The sequence below is a fragment of the Balaenoptera ricei genome, chromosome 18, assembly GCF_028023285.1.
Source record: "Balaenoptera ricei isolate mBalRic1 chromosome 18, mBalRic1.hap2, whole genome shotgun sequence".
Taxonomy (NCBI): Eukaryota; Metazoa; Chordata; class Mammalia; order Artiodactyla; family Balaenopteridae; genus Balaenoptera; species Balaenoptera ricei.
Window position 1 is genome coordinate 17,352,913 of NC_082656.1, and position 18,756 is coordinate 17,371,668.

Here is an 18,756-nt window from a genome sequence, read left to right on the forward strand (position 1 = left end):
TGTATTTATTTTTAACGTTTATTGGTTGAGAGCATAAATGGAATGCCTCACATTTCTATATGAGGTATGTAGACAAAATCAACCTCATCCCTTAATACAATTGCCCAACGTGCAAACAGCATAGCTACAGTAGTTTGAGGATTAACCGCAGAAAGCATTGATTTAATCACCTATGATTACTTTTCTTAGCAATAATGATTGTCATCTACTTTGGAATAATCAAAATGCTACCTATAATGCATTCTGCTTTTCATTATCATTTCCTTTTGGTTACATTACTTAGAAATATATGTCTGGGGGCAGTTCTAAAGTTTATATTTCACAAGTAGATGCTTACATATATTAAATATAAATACTTAATATAAATATTTATATTTATATTGCTGAGTATCTACTCTGCTGAATGCTTTCTCATCAGGACAGGCTAGGTAATTCTCCCAAAGTCTTGCAGCTAAGTAACAAAACCTGGGTTTAAATATGGATCCTTTGGGAGTCAAAATTCATTCTTTTCCTATCTACTAGGTGGCCTCTTTTCTTCTTCTTGCCAATTGTCACTTGGAAGGCCCTGGAAATCAGGGTGGAAGCAGACAGGTTTACTTGTAAAGGGATAAATTCAGTGGAAAATTTGGTGGGCCTAAATAGAATTTTTCTAGAAAAAGTAAAATTACACTGATTAAAGGGGTGTGTGTATCTATGTGTGTAATACTGAAAGGTGAATAATATCCAGAAAGGGAAGGACATGTCAAAAGGTTAATAATTTTTCTATTTTCTTAACTAAGTTAATTATTTAAATAAAATTACTGAATTTTGAAAGCTCACGCATTGTATCAGGAAACCAAATTTATCCACTGACACCCACGATGAAGAATAAGGCCACATTATAGCTGATTTGGAGGCAAAAGAAAGTAAGTCTCGGCGAGGCCAACAAAGCCTCACTGCTTTACCTGAACTGTGTGACTATTATTTTTAGCATTTTGGAAGTTAATTTTCTTTCACTGTGGGATTATTTAAGAATCAAATGAGTTAATGGATATAAAATTGGGTTGTAAAATGAAATACTTAACTTAATTGCTATTAAGTAAACAAATATCTGTTTATTTTAATAAACGCTTATATAGTTGTATGTGCCAGGTACCAGTCCAAGGGCTCGATTCTCCTACGGACCTTCAGAGGCTTTTACTGTTACTTGTCTACACTGTATAAATACGGAAAATGAAGCCCACAGATGAGTAATGACCTGATGGAGCATAGCTTTCTATAACCTTGGTATAGAAGACTGTTACTAAGCAGTACGGTACTGACAAAGGTGAAAAGTGGTTTCCAGAACGTCACCTTCAGTATCACTAAGCAGAGTATAGAAGGGTGGGTTTGCAACTCAAAAACAATAGCTTAATAACAAGTACAGCCACTAAGGCCCTTTCAATTTTCTATTGTCAGACGTGACAAAACTTTGTTCATTTTTGTAACCCCAGAAACTAGTAAAGTGCCAAGAATATAGTAAGTGGTGAGAAACATTTGCTGAATAAAAAATGAATGGACCTAGAAAACAGAATTCTAGAAGAGAAGTGCGGTGTTTGAGTTTACTGCTTTGTTTTTCACTCACCTGGGACTAATCACATTTTGATTTTTAGTTGCTCTCAATATGAATTTCCTGCTCAAAACCTCATTTATTACAGTGGTTTCCATTTACTGGGCACTTATATTGTGTTAAAGGTTCAACGTACTTTTTATTCTTTTCAGACATCCTGCAAGTTAAGGTATTCTTATTCCCATGTTACAGATGCAAAGACTGAGGCTTGGAGATTAAGAAATATGCTCAAGATCAGACAGCTAGTAAATAGTAGAACCAGGATTTAAAACTTAGGTCTGTTTGTTTCCAGAAGCTGTACTCTCAACCACTAACCTCACGTGCTCAGTCTTTCACATGGTATGTCCATTGTTTTAAAAGACCCTCACTGGGCCACTGTTTAGCCTTCTTTTCTGTCTTAGCTGCCCTGTCAGCAAACCTGCTCTGGCCTCAGGGGTCTGTCCACCAGAATCTGTCAATTTCCTTGCATAATCCAGTTTCCCTTTGTACTTCTTATCCTTCTTCCTCTTCTCTCTCCCCTCTCTCTCTCTCTGTAACAAATTTCAGCCATAGGAATATTTAAAGGCAAGAAATAATTAGACCCTATGAAAACCAACTGAATCGGTTACTTTTCAGCCCTTTAGGTAGGAAGTTTTTGCCACCTTTTACAGAATGGAGGGGTGCATCCTGAATGACCCTGAACCTCCAAACACAGGTTCTGCCACTGCTGGAGTTCTTTCTCACCCCAGGAGAAGGGTTTCACAGTCTCTACTGATGGTTGGCAAACTGGAGCCTGTGTGTCTGTTGCCTGTTTCTGTAAGTAACGTTTCACTGGGACACAACTTGATTTATTCTTTCACTTATTGTCTGTGGCTGCTTTCACACACAGCAGAGTTCACTTGTTGCAACTTGTCGTATGACCCACAAAGCTCAATGTATTTCCTATCTGATGCTTTACAGAAAGTTTACTGGCCTCTGGTCTATACACACAAATGACCGAGTTGATCTCCCGCCCACCTCATCAGCGTTGCAGCTGCTCAATCTCTATGCCTTGCGGTTGCAAGTGTCTCTTCAGTCATCACCATATAAGGAAAACAGGCTGCAAACCTCACTAAATACTAACCCTAGACTTTGAATCCTGAGTGTGGCTTCCTGTGTTAGCCTTTAAATGGTGTTCCCCTCTCCAAGAAATACGCACTCCTTGGGCAAGCTGAAGGTGTTGCCTGATCTTTAAAGGAGCTGGGGTGATTATTTAAGTCATTTTAGGGTTTCTTTAAACTTTAAAAAAGAAAAAAAAAAGAGCAAGGGCCAAAGTCTTCATTTTCAAAGGGGAGAACAATAAACTTTCCACCAAATCCTTTCACACACGCGAAAAAGGCCAAATCATTTTGAGTCTTGCTCCTTTATCAGTTTGTTGCATTTTTTCCCAGATGATCTAAAAATACAAATATATCTATATCTACTATTCCTGTTCTAAAATTTTAAAAATCTCTTGTACTTTAACTTCCCTGACAACCCCACAAAGGGACAAGCATTGTTTACCCATTTTACCAATGGAGATTCTGAGAAAATATTCAAAAACTACATTTTGAGTATATTAAGTACATTTCTTTGAACATCTATGGCAAAGCAAATATTGCTTAAATTCACTTAACTAACTAGACGTACTCATGAAGTTGTGTGGAAAGTAAACATCTATATGTGAGATCATGATTTCCAATTTTGGAGAGAATAATTCTGGCTCCAAAATATAATAAAATCATAGTAATGCACCAAAGAACATGCTATGTTTGAAGATTTGCATGTACTGTGCATTTGGCTCTCTCATGCAAACACTAGAAAAAAATTCATAAAATGGACAAAGGACAATGAGTTACTGTCTTTTTGGATGCTTGCTTAATTCATACATAATTTAAATAATATGATTAACGCCCATTTCATTGAATTCTCATGGTCTCTAATGAGATAATGCTATTTCTTTCATGATATAAATTGGGAAAGCATTGCTCAAAATACAAAATCATTAAAAATATGAGGTAAGCAAAGCTCTGGGGAATTCTTTAAGGTATGAGATGTAGTCTTTGCTCTCAAGCGGTTTACAACCTTGCTGAGAAATAACAGTAAAACAGGAAAAGTGTAAATGTTCATGTAGCCTGATTTGGTGAGCCTTTGTTTTGAAACAGTTGTCCTCAAATTTATTTCTGTGTAAGAATTCCTCCGATGGGGAAGGAGAGCTTGATGACCTGCACATTTCCGAGATCCACCCTAAAAGACTCTGATTTTTAGTTCAGGGATAGAGCTCAACCATCTGAATATTTACCAGACACCCATGGCATTCTTGTAGGCGGTTCATAAACCGTATCTTCAGAAAAGATGCTCCAGGTACTTTAAAGAGCAAATATAGACGGAAGTAAAAGCTGGTGTTTGAGGAGGAGGATTAGGCATCCTGATAATTCAGGGGGACTGATAAGAACCTTCCCCTTGCTGCTTCTCCCATATAACTTTCTAATCCTTCTAAGTGGAAAACAAAAAACAGTTCTACAACTGGAAATGCATTCCTTTGGCTTGGAATATTGTCCCGGAGATCATTCAGACCTTAGCCATCATCTATACCTCAGTTCAACTGACTTCCCAGAGAGAGACAGATCTTCCCCAAGAGAGATTTTGATGGGGAAGCCGGTGGTGCTAGGGACACTGCAGCCCAGAGTGCAGAGAGGAGAAGGACCCAGAGTGGGTAAGGCTATTCTAAGTGTCTCCATGCCTTCAGGAAGAATTGAGGAGGTGGGGAGGAAAATAGAAAGAAAAAATGTGTTGTATAGACGTCTTTCCATTTACAAGCAGATAAGGTCCAAAAAAGGTTGGGGATGTCCATTTACTCATAAGATCCAAGTAATGATATAGGATTCTCAATAGAATTGATACATTTTTGCTCTGGTTCATTTGTTTGTATCTATGAAAACTCCTGAGTTGAAAGTTTGTAGATTGATGTGCTTCTGTATTTGGGACTATTGCTTTGTGTAGGCATGCTTTAGGGTTAGGGTTAGGATTAGGGTTAGGGGTTTAGAATCACAGCTTTCGGAGATGAGCTATAGGAAGCCTAAGAGATCTCCTAGTTCCAGGGCAACAAATACATTTCAACGAATGTGCAATCTCCAGTTGATTGGTAGTGACTGACTGGTACGCTGGGTTGCAAAAGATTCTGTGATTGATTAGCAATGTCCCTTCTGTCTGTTATGGGGGTAGGCAAAACTCTATTAGGCTAATATCCTGACTTTACACACACCAGGAATTGGAAATTCAGATTTAGTCACAGAGAAACCTAACAAAAGATTGAGAAAAATAAGTCTGTGGTTTGTAAATCTTTGTGTGGACATGGATTTAAAATAACTTCTTTCTTTCCTTTCTAGGAAATTTGCCTACAGGACTCCAGATGTTGAGAGAAGGGTTTACCGTTACTTTATTATGGTTCAAGGTCGTTGTGTGTACTGCTGTAGCGTTCATCCTTTTCCTATTTGTGCATCATTAGAATGGAACGTACCAAGGGATCAATAAATGGAAGTCTAAATAGTGCAGGAAAAATTGTGTGAGCAATTTTTGGGAATAAAGCTCTTCATACATTTTCAAGCTCTTTTAGGAACATTTAAATTGCTGAGTGCACCTCTATGTTCCAGTCAGGACTAACGAAATGGAGCAAAAATCAATGAGAAGTCAGTGTGGTCTCAATAACAAGGCAGAATTCACCTCTCCACACTTTCCCTCTCTACATACCCTTCCATTAGCCACTTGCTGATTTAATAAGAAATTCTAGTCATTTAGAATCATTTCTCTGGGAAGCTTCACATGCCCTGAAGAGAGAGTCTAGGGTCACCATACATCTAAGCATTTGGCCAAAAGAGACTAGGTAGGATCGGATTACGCTAATGAGTGGGAATTCCCAGGGACCTGATCATATCCCGGTTTTGGTCTCTTTGGAGTTGTGAGATATAGTAGAAAAGAAACAATTCCCAGAAACTCTAATTAGAGACAGGGCTGGTGAGACATTTTTCAGGCTCTCCCAAATGCCTCTAATTTACCTGCTTCTTACAAAATGTATTTTACATCTTGTTCCTGGCCAGGAAAAGCACAGGAGCTTCTTGAATTTTTTAAAATTCCATTAAAAAAAAAAAATCTCAGAAAGTACCCAATACCCAGGTCTTTGCATCTCTTCTCATTCCTCCTCACTCTGGAATTTGGCTCAAAGTTCTACCTCTGTGTGTATGCTATTTCCCTCCATCTCCAGCTTATCACTGGGTGTTAAAGTCTTGCCTTTCATTCATTCATGAATTCACCTAATAAGCCATTCAATTCTATTCACTCAACAAAGACTTGTTGAAACAAGTCAAATACGGTTCCAGATCACACTATCCTGGATTCTATGAAGTATCCAAATTTACATAAGACATGTTGTCCTGTGTCTTAAAGGAGAAGCCAGGCCACTCAGCCTGAAAAATCAGAGAAGCCTTTATTGAGAAAACAGCCTTTATTTAGAAAACAGCCTTTTACCCTAGTCCTGAAGAATGAATAGCATTGGTCTAGGTGAAGTGGGAAGTGGGAAGAGAGGAGGAAATAAGGGAAGAGCATTCCAGGAAGAAGGCACTGCCTAGGTAAGGCCACAAGGCAGGAAGGAAAATGATGAAGAGGACAGAAAGCAGGCCAGTATGGCCAGAGTAGTGTGTGTGTGTGTGTGTGTGTGTGTGTGTGTGTGTGTGTGTACGTTATTTTTGGAGGCGTGCCTACTGGGAAATGCCCAAGATGAAGATAGAGAAGTAGAAAGGGCTGAGATCATGGAGGATCTTTTTACTCCATGTTAAGGATTTTGGACTTGAGTTTATGAACTATGGAACAACACCAAATGGGTTTAAGTAGGGAGCACTTAAGTAGGGAGTACTTCTAAGAAGCTGTCCCATTTTCCTCCAGCATCTTGTATTAGAAACATCTAAGTATGGATCTGTCTCTACTATACTATGATCTCCGTGTAGGCCAGAATTATGACTTTCTCGTCTTTGTGTAATTTGCAGCATAGCTAGCAGGATAATGTGGAAAGAGTTTATTGGCATGGAAGGAGCTTTGGAATCAGACAGATCTGGCTTTGATTGCTGTCACTGTGCTTTTCCAGCTGTATGACACTAACCATGTACCCAGGGCAGTGTAGTAGGAGGGCCCACCATGGGTGCAGGCAATAAGGGTGTGCATTGCTGTTGAGAATTTAAAAACAATAATAAACCCAACTGAAAGTCAATCTGCTTTTTATTATCACCATGTGCTGGCAATTCTAAACAATGTCAGTGATAAAATATTCCTCCCTAAAAGAATCTTTTGTGGGCCTAGGTTCTAAACAATTGTTGTGGTTACCACTGAGGTTTTTTTCCCAACATTTTATTATGAAAAATGTCAGATCTATAGAAAAGTTGAAATGATTTTATAGCAAAAATTCACCATCTAAATTGTAAAATTAACATGTTATATCACTTCCTCTAAATCTACATCTATCCATCTATCAATCCTTCTATTTATTTATCAGTCAATTTTTGGATACATTTCAGAGTAAGATGCATTCCTGAGTACATTGTCCTCTACATATTTCAGTATGAGTATCATAAACTAGAGTTATTACTTATTTAAAAGAGTTTAGTATTTGTTTAAGGCTATTTTTTTTCTCTTGAGGTAAAATTCGCATAACATGAAATTCGTAAATCCTAAGGGCACTATTTGATGAGTTTTGACAAATGCATACAACCTGTGTAACCCAAACCACCAACAAGATACAGAAAATGACCATTATCCCAACCTGTTCGGTTATGCCCCTTCCAGGTGACCCCCTTTCCCCATCTCTCCAGAGGAAACCTGTGTTCTGATTTTCTTCACAAAGGATTAGTTTTGCCTATTACAGAACTTCATACAAATGGAATCATGTAATATATACTCTTACACAAGGCTTCTTTCTCTCAACATAATGTGTTTCAGATTCAACCGCATTGTTGCATTTATCTGTAGTTTTTCTGATATCTGTTGTTTTTCCGAGTGACCAGTTCAGTAGTATTCCTTTGTATGAATATACCATAGTTTATCCATTCTCCTGTTGATGGACACCTATGCTGTTCCCTGGGTTATTGCTGTTATGAATAAAGTCACTGTTAACTTTTGTGTACAGATTGTTCTGTGGATTTATATTTTCATTTTTCTTGGAAAAATGTCCGCAAGTAGAATTACTGATTGTAGTGTAGATATGTGTTTTGGTTTATTAGAAACCGTAAGACCTTTTTTCAAAGTGGCTGTACCTCTTTGTACCTTTTTACCATCTCATCAACAATGTATTGACATGAGAGTACCAGCTGCTCCGTATTCTTGCCAACATTTGCTGTTTTCAGTTTTTTTTAAAAAAAATTTAGTATCTAATGAGTTTGTAGCTGTATTGTGGTTTTAATTTGAATTTCCCTTATGACTAATGATGCTGAATACTTTTTCATGTGCTTATTGGTCCTTCATATATCTTCTTCCATGTGGTGTCTGTGCAAGTCCTTTACCCATTTTTATTGGGTTGTTTGTCTCTTTTATTACCATGGAGGAGATAGATATACTTACTGTATATTACTCCTTTGTCAGATATAAATTTAAAAATATTTTATGCTAGTCTGTGGCTGGCCGATTAATTTTTAAATGGTATCTTTCAATGGGACCTTTTCCATTTTGATGATGTCTAATTGATCAATTTTTTCTTTAATGGTTACTACTTTGTATTATCTAAGAAATCTTTTCCTACTCTCAAGTTATGAAGATATTCTCCTATGTTTGTTTCAAAAAGCTTTGTGTTTTTAGCTTTTATGTTTAAGTCTATGAATATCTCAAATTAATTTTTGCGTATAATGTGAGGTCGAGGTGGAGATCCTTTTTCCCCTTTGCCCCTCTATTTATCAACCCTTATGCCAGTTCCATAGTAGCTTTTAGTAATCTTGAAGTCAAGTACTATAAATCCTCTAATTTTGTCCTTCTTTTAAAAGATTGTTTTGTATGTTCCAGATAAATTTTAGAGTCCGTTTGTTATTTTCCATAAAAATCTTGCTGGAATTATGAATGAGGTTACATTGAATCTATAGATCAATTGGGGGAGAATTAACAATTAAATATTGAGTTTCTCAGTGTTTGAGCATGGTATATTTCTCCATTTATTTAGTCTTTATTTAGTTTTTCTTAGAAATATTTATAGTTTTACTATATGATCTTATAGCTGTTTTGTCACATTTACTCCCAAATATTTTTTGATGTTATTGCACATGGAATGGTTTTTATTTTACTTTGCAAAGGTTTGCTGCTAGTTTTTAAAAATACAATTGATTTTTGTACATTAGCCTTTTATCCTAAAAACTTGCCAAATTAATTTATTATTTCTAGTAGTCATTTTTCAAATTCCTTAAGACTTTCTATATAAACAACCATGTCCTCTGCAAACAGAGTTTTACTGCTGCCTTTCCGATTTTCATGCCTTCTTTTTCTTTTTCTTGTCTTACCTAACGAGGACCTTTAGTACAATGCTGAATAGAGGTTGTAAGATTGGGAATTTTTTTCTTTATTCTTGATTTAGAGAGGAAAAATTAATCACCATTTCACCATTAAGTATGATGTTAGTTATAGGTTTTTTAGAGATTACCTTTATCAGATTGTGGAAATTTCCATCTATTCCTAAGTTTGCTGAGAATTTTTATCATGAAGGAGTGTTGAATTCTGTGAAATAGTTTTCTGCTTCTATTGAACTGATCATATGGATTCTCTCCTTTATTCTGTTAATGTAGTGAATTACATTGATTCAATTTTGAATGTTAAAGCAAACTTTGAGTTCCTAGGAAAAACCCCGTTTGGTCACAATAAATTATCTTTTTTTATTTTTTGACGATTGCAATTTGCTAATATTTTGTTAAGTATTTTTGCTTTATGTGCATGAAGGATATTGGTTTAGCACTTGTTGCTTTTTACTTTCTTCGACAGTTTTTTGTATTGAGGATTTCCTGGTCTCATATAATGAGTTGGGAAGTGATCACTCCTCCTCTATTTTTTGAGAGATTTTGTGTAAAGTTGGTGCTTTCCCTGCTCCCCAACTTCTTAAATGTTCAATAGAATTTTCCAGTGAAACCATCTGACCCTTAAGTTTTCTTTCTGGGAATATTTTTAATAACAACTTCAAATTTTAAACTGGATTTTGGGCTGTTCAAAAATTCAGTTTCATCTTGTGTCAGATTTGGTAAGTTGTATTTTTCAAGAAAATTTGTCCACCACATCTAAGTTGTTAAATTTTTGGCAATATCTACTTAATTATTTATTATTATCCATTTGATATTTGTAGAATCTGTAGTGATAATTCCTCCTTCATTTTTAATATTAATAATTTGTGTTCTCTGTCTCTCACTCTTCCTTTCTCTCTCTCTCCCCTCTCCCCTCCTTGGTCTAACTAGGTATTTGTCAGTTTTGTTGGTATTTTCCAATTTTTGGCTTTGTAAAATTTCACTATTGCCTGTTTTATAATGTTTTGATTTCTGCTCTTATCTTTATTATTTCCTTTCTTCTACTTATTTTGGATTTATTCTGCTCTCCATTTCTGTCTTGAAGTAGTATCTTAGGTCATCAATATTAGACCATTCTTCTTTGGTAATATAAATCTTTAAAGCTATAAATTTTCCTCTAAAAACTGCTTTAGATGTATTTCACAAATTTAATATCTTTATATTCATTCAGTTTCAGATATTTCTTAATTTTTCCTATAATTTATTTTCTGATTCATAAATTATTTAGAAGTGTCATTTAATTTCCAATGATTTGGGGGTTTTCTTGATATCTCATTGTTATTGATTTCTAATTTTAATTCCATAGTAATCAAAGAATATACTCTGCATGATTTTTAAATGTTTAACTTGTTGAGACTTGCTTTATGGCCAGGCAGATGGTCTCTCTTGGTGAACATGTGCTCTTAAAAGAAATGTCTATTCTATTCTATTTTAAATGATGTGCTCTATAGATATCAATTAGGTTAAGGTGGTTGATAATGTTATTCATATCTTTTATGTCTTCACTGAACTATTTTGTCTAATTGGTCTATCAATGTCTGGGGAAGGGGTGTTAAACTCTCCAACTATTATTGTGGGATTGTCTCTTTTTCCTTTGAATTCTGTCATTATTTGTTCCATGTATTTTGAAGCTCTGTTATTAGACACATACACACATTTATATCTAAAAATCTTACCAATGAATTGGATATTTTATCATTATGAAACATCCCTTTTACTTTGGTAACTCTTTGTCTTGAAATCTACTTCATCAGCTATCAACATAGCTACTCCAGCTTTCTTAGGTTTACTGTTTGCATGGAATATATTTTCCTATCCACTTACTTTCAGTCTATCTGTGTCTTTAGATGTAAAACTTATCTCATGTAGACAGAGGTGTAATATTCTTTATGTTAATCCTGGCTGGAGTTTATTGAACTTCTTTAATTTGTAAATGTGTATCTTTCACCAAAGTTTAGAATTTTTGCAGCTTGTTTCTTCAGATAATTGTTTTATCCCATTCTTTTCTATCCTTATGGAATTCCAGTGACATATATGCTGGAACTTTTGATTTGGACCACAGATCCCTGAGACATTGTTGCTGTTGTTCTGTTGTTCTTCATCTTCTCCTTCCTCTTCTTTTATCTTTTCCCCCTCTGTTCTTTAGATTGGGTAATTCTGATCTATCTTCAAGTTCACAAATTTGTTTTAAATGTTAATTTTTTCCCCTAAACTGGCCATGTTTTGAGTATGTTTTGGTTACCAAAGGAAATGGAGTGACTGGCCTTTATTAATTTTCGACATAGCCTGGGGAATAGGACTGGCTACCTAATTTGTGCGGCCCAGTGCAAAATGAAAATGTGGGGTTCCTTGTTCAGAAATTATTAAGAATTTCAAGACAATGACAGAGAGCACTAAACTGAGCATGATGTCCTCTGACCACAGGGCCCTGTGTAATTGTACAAGTTATATGTAAGTGAAGCTGGAGCATAGGGTAATGGTCAAGTTCAGAACTTCCAGTCAGATATATCAGAATTTGATTCCCAGATCCACTACTTGCTACCTGGGTGATCTTGAGCAGGTTACTTTTTCTCTCCAAGCTTTAGAGTCCTTATCTGCAAAATGAGTCTTTCTTAGGTTTGTTGTCAGGCATAAATGAAGCTATGTATAACGCCTAGTACAATGTATGATATAAGGTCAAAAAGGAAGTTATTATTACTTTGTTATGTGGGCTTTATTAGAATAATAATGTGGAAGTAAAGTTGTTATATCAGAAAGAGAATGTCTCTAGTGTTATCAGCTGAAGACTGGAAGATATGTGTGTGTGAGTGTAGGCAAGCAGGGCACAGAGTTGAATTGGGAGTGTACCCCCTAGTGAGTGGGAAGGAGCTGGTGGGGAGATAAATTCCCTGTACTAGTCTCTGGGTGGCGCTATTAGTCCAGGAGAACTTGGTATGTTCTAAGTGCACAGGTGAGGTGGGTATTTTAAAGGATGGGGCCAAGGAAGGATGGAAGCACAGAAAGGAAAAACAAAGTGCAACCAGGCATTCATATAAAGCAGAACTTTTGAAAATCTTCAGAATACAGAAAGAGTATAGTGAGTACTTCCCAACTTCCTAGATAGAGATATGAGGATATTTGCTTTATCTAGGTAGAGATATGAGGGCCTTCAGTTTATGTCTATTAATTTAAAACTTTGGTTCTCTATCTGGCTATAAATTAGAAGCAGCCGTGGTGCTTTAAAGACTTCTGATGCTCTGACTCCATCCCAGAGATTCTGCTTTATTTGTTTTGGGGTGAAGCCTGGGCATCATCAGTGTTTTTTAAAAGCTTCTCAGATGATTCTAATGTGCAGACATGGTTGAGAACCACTAAACTAAAACAAGGCATGCTGTTAAGATCTTGTCTTCGTATTTCTCTGTGGGGAAAGGAGAGGATGGCCATTTTCTCTCTGTGTGTGTGTGTGTGTGTGTGTTTGGTAACCAGGTGATTAAACAGCAGTAATGCACATATAAGTGGAAACCATTCTGTATGATTTGTGGGTGATGCTTTCCACACTCAGAGTGGGTGATACTTTCACTTGGTCCACAGCTGTATCTGCTCAGGAAACCTCATCTGCCACCCTCTGAGACCCTTACATAAGTTACTGTGCATAACTTGGTTAAACAATGCCTGGCAAATGCTAAGGGCTCAGGAAGTGTCAGCTATTGTTGTTACTAAAACTATTTTGTTAGGTCATCTAATAGAATTAAGCTGAAATTAATAAAAACGAGTCAGAGACATTTAACAGAGCGTAATCATCTTCCCTGTAGGTGGTCAACCTCATCCTTTCAAGTATTGTATGTCATTGTAACCATGTTTTTTTAAAAGGCAATACAGTATGTGGTCACATCACAGAGATCACTAACCCATAAATGATGCATTATAGAAAGAAAATTCTGTCCTAATATTGTGGAAATGGGTACTTATGGTATGGGATAAAATTTCATGTGATAGCATCACATCTGGATTTAAAAATGACTGTGTTGTCAAACTTGGGTGTCAGAGAAGATAGCGTGTTTGGGAAAATTGTTAAAAGATCAAACAGGATTTCTAATGATGGCAAACTCACGACAGCCAAGATACACATGACACATTTGAATCAGATTGCTTCATGAAATGTCAGAGTGGAGCAATATTTCCAAATTGAGTGAATATAATTTTCTTTTCAGTTTTATGCAATTCATACACATATGTGGAAATTAATAAGTTAAATATCGTAAGTAGATTTTTAACTATTTCACTTAGATGCCTAAAGGTTTATATGTTCAAGTTGGCAAACCTTTTTTTTTTCTTAATTCTGGAAAATGGACATTGGCTTTGTACTTGGGAGTAACTTGTGTTTAGTTGTGCAGACAATTAGGGAAAGGGCATTATGTGAGGAAAGGTGCTAAGTAGGAAGAAAAGACAAGCACAGATAACCTTCCTTTCTTCTGTTTATGATTCTTAGCAATTATCACTGCAATATTTTAGAATAAGAAAGTGCTCATAAGCCGCTGAATTGTGAGCTTGCCTGGGCTTGATCTCCGGCCAGTGAGGTTTTTAGAGGAAAGCACACTTATGGCAGTCGCCTTAGCAACTCCAACAATGCAGGCCCTACCCTGCCAGCTCTGATATGTCCAACGCCTCCCCAGTGGGGAGGAAAATGCTATCACCGGGGAGGGATGATTTTCCACTTTTACTATTTTTAAGTACAGTATTTATTATTATTATTTTATTTAATTCATAAATATACCCATCTCCAATCCCAGCCACCTACCACTTCAGACACACACACACACACACACACACACACACACACACCATTTCATTTGCTCCATCCCTTGGATTGAATTTTCCCCAAAGATTATTAAGAGAATTTGGTTGAGGATGCAGCCATTAAGTGAACCGGATGCCCTCTCTGCACACCGGTTTGTGGCTGTAACCATGTGAAATGCTTCTCCTGCCTGCTTGCAACAGAAATACAGAAATTCCAGTTGCCTGCTTCACTTTCAGAAAGTATCTTGACTTTTATGTGCAACTAAATACTCACCAGGATGCAGACCTCTCGGCAAAATCTGGAGGAGGCATCGACCTCCAGGTCTACTTATCCTATATTTTCCGGCTATCCACCCAGACAAACTCTTGAATGTCAAAAAGAAATTCTAAAGCTTACTCAAACCTGTTTAACCAAATCAAGCCTTCTAGGCTTTCCTAATTACAGACGATATGCAATGAAATCGATGCCCACCTCTTACCGTTTTTTTTTTTTTTTTTTTTCCTCTTACCGTTTTAAATACTCTTCTTCTTACCTTTCTTCTACTCCCACCCTCCACCCTTCTATTAGCAATAAGGAGAGGAAACAGTGGGGAAAGAATACCTTTCAGTCTTGATATAATGTGGAGATGAACAGATGTCATGATTTTTACATTTCAGCCTTAGCTCTTGTTAAAACTATGTGACATTTGTTAAAAAAAATAAATAGCAGTAAGATGTTTGTGGATCCATGAGCGTACTAAAAAATGGCTAAGTTATCAGCAAATGAATCTGAGAAAACAAACACTTTTCCATTTTGTAATCTCTAGGGCAGGTGAAGGGAGAAGTGAGACAGTCCATGCAGTTGACTCTGGGCATGTGCTTATGCTACCCTTTCCCAAAGAGCATTCCATGGAGATTTAGTCCTATTAGCCTCCCTGAAAAAAATTAGGGGTTTCCTTGGAAAATACTTTTGGAGAATGTTGCATGCTTTATGTCCTTCTTGGAGATCTACAACGCACATTTACTTATAAAAGCCTCTGAAAAGTTCTGCGGTAAGAAAACCTATTAAACTTTGTTTAACCCAGTGTTTACATTCTAGATTCTAGAACTCATTTGAGCATAGAAGCTGCTTTTGCACACAACTCCTGTTAACATCCCATAGGACCAATATTTCCTAGGATTTACATAGGGAACTGCGATTTTAGTCTATTACATTTCTCATTTCTCTTTAAAATAACTAGTTTCTTATCTGTAATTGGAAAAAGCTGCATTTTCCTGTTGTTGTTTTTTTTTTCTTTTTCCCAAAGCCCAGGCTAATGTGATTCCTTTCCTACCCAAGGACTAGCTTCTTCCCATCTCCTGAGAAGTGTACCTGTGGCCAGGGCTGCTTAAAGGCTGATGGTATGGCCCTGCCAGCCACCAACAGCTGCAGCCTCAGGTGCATTTTGAAGGCTTGCTCTTGAAGTGTGGTCACAGGCCAGACAGCATCCATCTCACCTGGGGGCTTGTTAGAAATCTCAGGTCCCACAACACACCTACAGAAAGAGAATCTTCACGTTAACAAGATCCCCAAGTGGTTTATATAAGCACATTACATTTTAAGGCGCTTGGTGGAAAAGCATATTGCAGTGAGCAGAGCTCAAAAGTCTCAAAGCAGGGAGAAGAACCCTGGTGCTTGAAGAGAGTGGACCAGGGCCAGCTTTGACAATGAGTTCAAAGTCTAACTTGACCCCAAGGTAGAGCTCACACATACACACACATGCACACACACACACACACACACACAACTTACTCTGCTTCAGATAACACTTAGCACATATTAACATATTAAGGACAAAAAATATCACAGAACTCATAAGGTTACAGGCTTCAGCATAGCAATATTACCAATCCCTTGCCCTTAGAGGACATAGCCCTTCATTCTATAGCCCAGGAGAGGAAGGTCTTCATTCCATTACCAGCTATAAACTTTGCCCCACATTGTTGGGCATCTCCAGCAGATGTTCAAAATGTACAGTGCTGAAAACATTGCCTTGCAAAACATAGTTCAGTGTTTGAACTTGCCTATAAAATTAAGGATATAGATAATTCAACCTCCCATCTCTCCTCCCTATTACTGATAAGAAAAAGATTAATTGGGGAGTCCATGTTTCATCCAAGAATCTCAGTATGCCTTGAGACATGAAGTCTCCAGGGTCAGTTATGGGCTAAGCTGGGGCCATCCTCATTTACTGAGACCCAGGGAGTTAGGGAACATGTTCAAGGTCACCGCCCTCACTAGGAACTACTGCTTAGACTCACAGGTACTCAGCCCACCCCCATGGCGCACCACCCCTGCCTGGAGAAATAAAAGACCCAGCCAGAAGGCTCTTGGAATGATGACATCCACACATGAAAGGGCCTCATATGTGATCCACAAATCTAACCACAGATGGGAAAACCTGATGCTTTAAGAAAGCCTCTTGACCTATTTTTTCAAACATTTCGGATTTTGGCAAAAACTTTTGTGATTTGCAAATGCAATTTTTACCCTTAATTTATATTTTCAAGGGAAATTTAAGTAAAAAAACATGTCTTTCTAGTTAAATGGAAGCCTTTGCTATATACAAAGAGGGAGGGGGATAGTGCTGAGAACGATGCTGGCTGATTCCCAGATAGATTCGGGAAAAGCTGTTGGAGAGGTGGATTGTCTTCGGAGAAGGTGGGTGGCGGTGTTAGGAGAGTAGAGAAAGGGTTGGGACCTTTGCCCAGGGGAATGGTAAAAGGAGGCAAAGAAAAGGAGTGCTGAGCTGGGGAGGGTGAGCTGTGCTGGGACCTCACAAGTTTAAAAGCACCTAGGAGGCCAGCAGGACCATGTCACCTAATCCCAGGACACAGGACAGGAGTGAGAAGCATATTGGCTATCAGGCTGCTTGCTGACCACACTTTTTGGTTCCTTCTCCTATAAGACAATGGGCCTCTTGAAGTCAGGGACCACACACTCTCGATCTTTGTATCCTCAGGGCCTAATGTAATGCTTAGCACATACTTGATGTTTAGAAAATGCTTAGAAAATATATGATAAATAAATGAGAAAAAGAATGCATTTCCAACCCAAACCACCCAAAACTAAGAAGTCTAGACAAAGACCGTAATGATTAGTGTTACTTGCTAATATTCATAGGCTACATGCCAAACTGGTAAAATAGTTTGACTTGGTGAAATAAAAAAAAAAAATCTACCACTCGATGTAGTACAGAAAAAAATATAAAAATAAATATAAAAAGTGAGTCAAACTCTGTTCAACTCAATCTAGTCAGATCAGTTCCAGCTGCAGAACCAGCAGGTCTGGGTAGACTTGAGCAGAGCTTCTGATTCACTGCTGGCGTCCCTTCCTTCTCTTTGTTAAATTTACTAGCACCTGTTTTGTTTTTTTTTTTTTAATAAATTTACTTATTTATTTATTTATTTTTGGCTGTGTTGGATCTTCGTTGCTGTGCATGGGCTTTCTCTAGTTGAGGCGAGCAGGGGCTACTGTTTTTCGTTGTGGTGCGTGGGCTTCTCATTGTGGTGGCTTCTCTGTTGCGGAGCACGAGCTCTAGGTGCGAGGGCTTCTGTTTCTAAACTTACAAAAACGCTAAATTACGCTATAGAGGCTGACTTTTTACTCTGAATTGCATGGAAGGCTAATCTCTTTGCATTTAAAAACCTTGGGTTTGGAGCAGTCACAGCCTGGGCTTGGGGCTGAGGTCCAGCCTCACGGCCGCAACTCCCTGCTCCAATGACCATCTCTCCACATCCCACAGGACCTTTGCTGGCTAAAGGAGGGAAGAACCAAACCTTGGATTGGAAGTAATGTACAGCCTCTCACCCTCCCTAGAATCTGGCAAACTAGTACACGGCGCACATCCCTCTGAATCAAAGCAGGTTAGAGCAAAAAGAGGCAGGAGAGGAAATCACAGCCTAGTGAGATGGTGTGTGACTTGCCCAAGGTCATGTGGCTGGCTAGCTACGGCTGGGACCCAGATTCCCTCCTCCCCGGTCTCTGCTTCTCTTTGCACACACTTCATACTTAGAGGCACTGGAGGCTGGGTAGGCCACTGCTGGCACCAGGCAGAGACTCAAAGTCATTGCCAATGGGGGCGCTGGGAATTGTGTTAACAAGACTGAAGCTTATATACTGTACATGCAGTCAGCCCAGACTACCCCTGTTGTAGATATGAGTGCTGTTTGTAAATTTAAAATTTTCTTTTCAGCAAAACTCCGAACAGTTGTCTTTACTTGCTATTTCTACTTCTTCCCTTCATATTTTTCTTGAACCCACTGTGAACAGGCTTCCTTCCCCACCACTGCACTAAACCTGCTCTTTCAAAGACCTCTACATTGCCCAATCCAGTGCTCAAGTCCTGGTCCTCATCTTACCTGGGCAATCAGCAGCTCTTGGCATAATTGTTCACTCCCTCCATCTCAAAACACTTTTTTTTTTTTTTTTTAAATTTTGCCTTTTGAACACAATTCTCTCTTGGTTTTCCTTCCCTGGCTGGATCTACCTTCACTCTTGATTCTATTGACTGGCCCTTTCCAGTCTTCTCAGTTACATCCTCCTTATATTCCTAATGTGTAGGAACTCTAAGTGCTTCAGTGCCCACTAGTACAGACCTTGAATTTACCCTCACTCTCGAGTAAGCTCATCCAGTGCCATGGCTCAAAATAAGCATCCTCTGGCTGCTGATGAGCAAATTGATTTGTCTAGTCCTCACTTATCTTCTGAATCCCAGACTGACTACCAGCATCTCTTCTCAGATGTCTGATAGACATCTCAAACTCGGTAAGACCAAGATCAAACTCTTGATTCTGCATCCT